Source organism: Ambystoma mexicanum, unplaced genomic scaffold (assembly GCF_040938575.1).
Source record: "Ambystoma mexicanum isolate Mex_15411 unplaced genomic scaffold, UKY_AmexF1_1 Mex_scaf66, whole genome shotgun sequence".
In the NCBI taxonomy this organism is placed as follows: domain Eukaryota; kingdom Metazoa; phylum Chordata; class Amphibia; order Caudata; family Ambystomatidae; genus Ambystoma; species Ambystoma mexicanum.
This window is the reverse complement of record NW_027182484.1, coordinates 543315-551685: the sequence shown is the minus strand read 5'-3', so window position 1 is coordinate 551685 and position 8371 is coordinate 543315.

The following is an 8371-nucleotide window of genomic DNA, read 5'->3' as shown; positions in this document are numbered from 1 at the left end:
TTCTCTTGGATATCCTGGATATAATCAACAGGATCCTCATTCTCACGCATCTTACGGGAAGTAATTGCTCCTATGTCTGATGTGTCTGGGTATTGTACTCTCAGTGCCTGCCATAGCGCATGTCTGCAGTTTGCAAACGGTGCCCCATCATGCAATGTGTTTGTTATTGTTACCCCATGGAATCCCGCTCTCTTCCAAATGTCATCCGCTCTATCCCCTAATATTGATATTAACAGGCCCTTTACATCTCCTACTGCTAGTTTATGTCCCGCGGTGTGTTTTTCCATTTCATATATCCACTTACCCGCACCTCCACTTAGTGATGGGAGCCTACATTTTATATTTTCCTTATCCGTATGCTTCCAAGGGACGTACTGTGGTCTAACCCCTCCTCTCTCCAACAGTGGCATTAAGTTGTGTCTGGTGTCACCCTTTATGTTCCACAATATCGAGTCTTCACACCCCTCCTCTTCTTCCGGTTCCTTTACCTCTTCAATTTCGTCCTTATTACCCCTGCTCCTAACTCCTTCTCCATCCTTTCCCCTTTCGTCATTTCCTGTAGTTTATGTGGGCGTGTTTATTTGTCTGTCTTGCCTGCGACTAGGGAGGTCTCTAAGCCTACATGCATAGGGTGTCAGTTCGTCCATAAAGGGCGCAAGCTTTATTCTGCGCAGCGAGCGTGTGGTGGTTGAGCATGTAGGGTGCGATGGGGGAGGGCGTGATGGAGATGGGGATGGTGTGTTTTCATGGGTTTGTCTTTCCACTAGTCCTTTCACTCCCTCCTCACTTCTCTCCAAGTCCTCCCTTCTCCTACTGATCCATGGCGAGTCTATGTTTGTTCGAGTGAGGTATAGCTTATCTAAGCTTTCCCTCTCACTCTTTCTTCCTTCTCTCTCAGCTCCTTCTTCCTCCTCACTGCAAAAATCATTCATAAATGGCACCCCCCACTCTGCCTTTTTCCCTTTTATTGTTACTGTCTCTAAGTCTATTAGGTCTATTTCTCCTTTTCCTTTGTTATCAACCGCTCCCCCTAGTGCTGATGTTGTTGCTACTTCTCTACTTCTATATACATCCCCCCATCTTTCACTCTCCCTACTCCTCCCCTCTCTTTCTCCTTCCCTTTTCTCCTCCATCTCCCTACTATTTTCCTCCCTCTTCCTTTTCAATTCCTCCATCACTTCGTTGCTCATCTGTTCCAATATTCTTTCATCCTCTTTCTTCCTTTCCTGTTTCACTCTTTCTCTCTCCACGATACTTTCTATTATTTTCCCCTCTTCATATTTCTTAGCTGTCTCTGATAGTACCCTCCTCTTCCATATTGCCATTTCCTTTTCTCTTTCTTCTTCTTCCTTCTTCTTTTCTCTCAACACTACTCTTGATACCCTGTCTGCTGCTGCTTTTACCCTTTCAGCTTCTCTCCTTTGCTCCTCATTTTGTTCCCTTAATTTTTCCAATTCGTTCTTACCTTCTTTTCTTTTCCTCACTCTCTCTTTTTCCTCCCTCTCAAGCTGTTTGATCAGTTCATTCTGCTCATCCCTTAGCTTTGCTAATCTTTCCTCTAAAATCTCTTCCTTTTGCCGTAATAGCTCCTCCCCCCTTATTTCACTCTCTCTTGCACTATCTTCGTCTGTTCTCTTTACTACCTCCCTCTCTTCTCCAGTTAGTGAACCTCGTAATTTGAATAATATTTGTGCAGCTACCCACTCATCATGTCCTATCTCTACAGTCTGCTCTTCTCCAATCTTCCCCTCTCCCACTGCCATTTTCCTATGAGCCACATATGGTGGAGGGCTGTATGCCGGGTTCGAGTATCCTTCAGCCGCCCTTAACTGTCCTTCTATTTCTCCTAATTCTCTTAAAGGGTACAACCCTCCTCCCTCCGTTTTCACTCCCGGTGTTATGGGTATCTCGTTGTTTGGTTCCTTTTTTATGTCGTCTGATTTAACACTCTTTTCTCCTCCCTCTCCTCCGTTCCCCGTATTGTTTGTGCTTTCACGCCCCTGTTTCCCATCCTCTCCTTCTTTCTTAGTCTCCTTTTCTTCCGGTGTTTCCCCCATAGTGAACATTTCATTTGGTCCCGGTCAGGACCCCTGGAACATCCTCCATAAGTTAAACACCTCCACATGGTTTGCCAACTTCTTCCCCTTGTATGTATTGTGCAGATGGTTTAGCAGTGAATGTTGGGCATATGGATCGAAACTCCCATTAGGCGGCCATGGTGTTAACATTTTGTTATCCGTCCCCTGGGTCCACTCTATGCTGTACTTTATTAACTTCTCCCTATGGGGTGGCAGTGTGGTGCATATGTGTTGTAATGGTGTAGTGAGGGTGTTCCCCCACCCTCCCGACCCTGTCCCGTATGACATGGTTACTCTCCACTTGTTATCCTTTCCTTCACTGGTAGTTTACAATATACAACCTTATATTGTTTACCTGGCCCCGTAAGTATGGGGACTTACGACAATCCGTTATGTATGGTTTTACATTTGTCGATTCCCTTCTGTTACTACACCCTTACGGCCCCCTGCGGCCGAAGCGCACACAGCCCCCTGCGGCTGTGTACCCTTTACGACGCTCTTATACAGTTGTCCTGTTTCCCCGTTCTCCTCCCCCTGTTACACTTGCCGTGGCTGGCGTTCTCGGTGCGCAGCCACGCCCCTTTCCCCTTCTTCTTTTCCCGATCCACTCGTTTATCGTTTATCTCCGCGCCCGCTCCCTTATCACATTTCTCTTCCCCACCACTCCCAAAACCAAACTTCCTTGCGTTCGCGCTATCCTATTAAATCCCTTCTGGTGACGTCACTGATCTCTTCGAGCTAATGGTACATTCTTATTATTTTCTTTTAAGTTCAAAATACACTTGCAACCTACCCCCGCTAACCCTACAGCTGTCTTCCTGTCACTCCTGGAACAAGGTAATCAAATCAATAATATAATCGGACTGCGCACGCTGCGTCGCCTCGCGTGTGATACGCCCCTCAACAGGAGGGCTTAACCAGCCAATTATCTTCCGTATTGGGCAACTTAATTAACTAGCCACCGCCTACAGGGAATCGTCATCTACCTATCGAGTGTCTTGCTCGAACAATAGGGATCCTCGTCTACTCATTGATCAATAAATGCCAAATCGTAGGAAACCACACACACACACCCACCCTCACACGTAGTCGCGACTTAGGCCAATCAGTGCCTTACGAGCGGCCGCACGTGATGTTTTCGTGCTCCGCCCTCCCTCTTCCGCGTAACGTAGCCGACTGCTCTCGCACTCGTTTCGCTACCATTCATTCCATTGGCAACACTAAGTTGTTAGACCTACGCCGCGCATCTGTACAACACCTCCCTCATTCACTTCCTCCCCCCTCCCTCACAATTTTGCATTGCTTGTTGTGCGTGTCATGCTCACCAAGTTCTCTCGATGCAGGGCCGCTCGACTGCGTGCACCCCTCCAAGCGGCTCGCCACCTCCCTTCGTCTGGACCACGTCTGGACACTCGCCAACCGCGGGCGGGATACTTCTCAACCGGCTCCCGAGGGCCAATATCCGGATTGCGCCGTCCGGTCTTCTCGCAGCTCCGCGATGGTCCTGCAGTCCTCAGAAGGGGCAACGGCAGAGGGGGCCGCGCCGCCGGGCCTCCTCGCAACGGGAGTGCCTGGAAAAATTAAAAATATATGGTCGAAGTAAAAAAGAAAAAGTCGATCTTAAACAGATCTCAGCAGTGCCTCCAACTTGTCGGGGGGAAATTCTGCCGGGGTCGGCCGGGCCGTCCGCGGACCTCCAGGCAGGGAGGCCCCAACTCCTCCCGTGTATCCCAGTTGAGACAGAGCGCGAGACACACACAAGGAGCAAGGTGACTCTGCTGTTTATTAGACAAAAACGGCAGGGATGGGTCAAGGAGCGTACGCGTCCGTCCTGACACACACACAATCGTGGGGCTCGCAGGCCCTTTTTACTGCATTATGACGCGCTATTCGCGTCACTTCAGAAAGTTAACAAAAAACCTATCGCCACTCTTAATTGGTTGCTCGAGTGGTAGGGTTAGTATAGCACAAATATAGAGGACAATGTTACTGGACAAAGGGTAGTCAGGTGATATATCTGGGTTGTCCCTACAATTAGATACATGAAAATTGTTACATGAAGACTCCTGAGGATTGGCTAATATTACTGACGTCTGAGATAAGAGCCCCATGTTCTGATTGGTGCACCCGTGAGCTTCCCAGCCTGGGACCACCGTTGTTCCCAGCTCTCGGTGTACCTGCGATTGCAACAATGTTTCAATATGGGTACGTGCAGACAATGTGAGGATTTATTCATAGTTGGAAGGCTGACCGCTCCCACTGTCGCAGATGTCCATTGAGCCTTTCAAGTGTATCTGCCTGTGTCTCGTAGCGAGGGATCCAGACGCCTTTTCTCTCCTGGGTTTGGCATCTCGTCAGGTTCGGCTTGGTCACGTGGGGAGGGACCGTGTTTGAGGCAGAATTCTGCACAATTAATATTGCTCTTCCACTGTGTGTCTGGTTTAATTTGCAGGTGTGACCTTAACGTTGGTGCGCGGAGTGCGAGGCTGCAACATCGTGCCTTTGATGCTTTGTTCTTGGAATGTGGGTTTGCAACATCGCGACCTTGGCTGGTTGTTTCACCGGGCCCATTCTGCAGGATCAGCAACCAGACTCTTGCTTTGTTAACGTCCACGGGAGCTCTTGTTTGAGGCCTACTTGGGCCTGGTGCATACGTGATCCGGTTGGTGCATGGGTTCTTTAAGTTATAGTAGCATATAGTTCCATGACCAGTATCGTGTCTTCATTATAGTTCTTATAGTGGTAACTGGTTTCAAGAGAAGCGTGAGCAAGCTTTGTAAATGAGTTCAAGACGCGTCTTGCGTTTCTGCATTCTGAAAGCCTATGTAAAAATAATAAAGATGCACGTCCGTGAATATGCCTGTCACCTACGTCATAGCACTGAGTATATTCTTCGTGTATGATCGGTGTGGGAATGTCCAATGTGTGTATTTGTGCAGAGGTGCTTCCCGTTGTCTAGGTCGTCATGGCATCTCTAACGACGTGTAGATTTTAGTCTAGTTGGTCCGTGCCGCAGGTGTCGGCATGGCCAGTGCGGGCTGTTGGGCAGGCAGATGGACACATCCGTATGTTCCTATACCAGGGTATTTGGTCATCTGGTAAATGAACAAACTCTTCTCGTGGCGGGTGTCTGGGTCGTGACCCTCTAGGCCAAGCGCGAGAGGTGAAGGACGGGAGCCTGGTCTTCCATTCTCCCACTTCAATGCAATCACCATCAAAGCAATGATTGTTCAGCCACCAAACCCTCCTTATAAGTATAAGGGGTGCAGATGATGTCCTTTATCTGCCTTGGTAAAATACAGTGAGGTTTCCTTTGCAAGAATTCATACATTTCGTATCACATGTAGATCTTGGAATATGGAAAAAAAATCTTTTGTCAAATGCACAAATTCTGCAAAATGTAACTGCTTCTCTACTGCAGTTTGTTGATTTTGTGCTAAGAGCATAGTTAAACCCAATTGTTCATTGTTTTGTATATGAAATGATGATATATCCTATTGTTTCTTACAGTGCATTGGGTTGAAAAACATTTTAACATGATCTATTTAAGAGGGTATATGGTTATGAAACAGGGACTTCTTGAACTACACTCCTACGCTCTACCACTGACATAAACCCTTCAATGTTGAAAACTGCCTTTTTTTAAAAAGGTGATAGAGTGGGTGACTCTATGGAACTTGTAGAACTAATGACATCAGTGCACTTCTGGTCAGCTGTACAAATTAATACATTTCATTAAGGGCATATTATTGGTTTCCACCACAGTTTTATAACATTCATATGAGCTTCCAATGGACTATTTTAAACTGGTCATATCACCAGTAGAACTTGAGTGAATGTAAAACACAGCTTGTAACATATGAAGAAATCCTAAACAGCTTAATGGTGTTTACCCTATGTTTCAGGTGATGATCAGGAGTATTTCAAATGTAGAAATGTGTTGCTCATTACATAAAATGCTAAGATTGTAAATGTTTACTTCAATTTATTTAATTAAAAAAATATTTCTACAGGTAAAACAGTTGGACAAGGGGGCACCCAGATTTGAACTAGGGACTTTTGATCTGCAGTGAAATGCTCTACCCCTGAGCTATACCCCCATTTCTGAAATGTTCACCTTTATTTATTCAGTAATACGTACAAAGTGGAAGCAATATGCAATCACCATCAAAGCAATGCATTTTCAGCCACCAAACCCTCCTTATAAGTATACGGGGTACAAAAGATGTCCTTTATCTGCCTTGGTAAAATACAGTGAGGTTTCCATTGCAAGAATTCATACATTTCGTATCACATGTAGATCTTCGAACATGGAAAAAAAAATCTTTTGTCAAATGCACAAATTCTGCAAAATGTAACTGCTTCTCTACTGCAGTTTGTTGATTTTGTGCTAAGAGCATAGTTAAACCCAATTGTTCATTGTTTTGTATATGAAATGATGATATATCCTATTGTTTCTTACAGTGCATTGTGTTGAAAAACATTTTAACAGGATCTATTGAAGAGGCGATGTGGTTATGAAACAGGAACTTCTTGAAAAGCACTCCTACGCTCTATCACTGACATAAACCCTTGAATGCTGAAAACGGCCCTTTTTTAAAAAGGTGATAGAGTGGGTGACTGTATGGAACTTGTAGAACTAATGACATCAGTGCACTTCTGGTCAGCTGTACAAATTAATACATTTCATTAAGGGCATATTATTGGTTTCCACCAAAGTTTTATAACATTCATATGAGCTTCCAATGGACTATTTCAAACTAATCATATCACCAGTAGAACTTGGGTGAATGTAAAACACAGCTTGTATCATATGAAGAAATCCTAAACAGCTTAATGGTGTTTACCCTATGTTTTAGGTGATGATCAGGAGTATTTCAAATGTAGAAATGTGTTGCTCATTACATAAAATGCTAAGATTGTAAATGTTTACTTCAATTTATTTAATTAAAAAAATATTTCTACAGGTAAAACAGTTGGACAAGGGGGCACCCAGATTTGAACTAGGGACTTTTGATCTGCAGTGAAATGCTCTACCCCTGAGCTATACCCCCATTTCTGAAATGTTCATCTTTATTTATTAAGTAATATGTACAAAGTGGAAGCAACATGCAATCACCATCAAAGCAATGCATTTTCAGCCACCAAACCCTCCTTATAAGTATAAGGGGTACAAAAGATGTCCTTTATCTGCCTTGGTAAAATACAGTGAGGTTTCCATTGAAAGAATCATACATTTCGTATCACATGTAGATCTTGGAACATGGAAAAACAACTTTTGTCAAATGCACACATTCTGCAAAATGTAACTGCTTCTCTACTGCAGTTTGTTGATTTTGTGCTAAGAGCATAGTTAAACCCAATTGTTCATTGTTTTGTATATGAAATGATGAAATATCCTATTGTTTCTTACAGTGCATTGGGTTGAAAAACATTTTAACAGGATCTATTGAAGTGGGTATATGGTTATGAAACAGGGACTTCTTGAACTACACTCCTACGCTCTACCACTGACATAAACCCTTGAATGCTGAAAACTGCCCTTTTTTAAAAAGGTGATAGAGTGGGTGACTCTATGGAACTTGTAGAACTAATGACATCAGTTCACTTATGGTCAGCTGTACAAATTAATACATTTCATTAAGGCCATATTATTGGTTTCCACCACAGTTTTATAACATTCATATGAGCTTCCAATGGACTATTTCAAACTGATCATATCACCAGTAGAACTTGGGTGAATGTAAAACACAGCTTGTATCATATGAAGAAATCCTAAACAGTTTCATGGTGTTTACCCTATGTTTCAGGAGATGATCAGGAGTATTTCAAATGTAGAGATGTGTTGCTCATTACATAAAATGCTAAGATTGTAAATGTTTTCTTCAATATATTTAATTTAAAAAATATTTCTACAGGTAAAACAGTTGAACAAGGGAGCACCCAGCTTTGAACTAGGGACCTCTTGATCTGCAGGCAAATGCTCTACCACGGAGCTATACCCCCATTTCTGAATTGTGCACCTTTATTTATTCAGTAATATGTACAAAGTGGAAACAACATGCAATCACCATCAAAGCAATGCATGTTCAGCCACCAAAACCTCCTTATACCTATAAGGGGTACAGATGATGTCCTTTATCTGCCTTGGTAAAATACAGTGAGGTTTCCATTGCAAGAATCATACATTTCGTATCACATGTAGATCTTGGAACATGGAAAAAAACTTTTGTCAAATGCACAAATTCTGCCAAATGTAACTGTTTCTCGACTGCAGTTTGGTGATTTTGTGC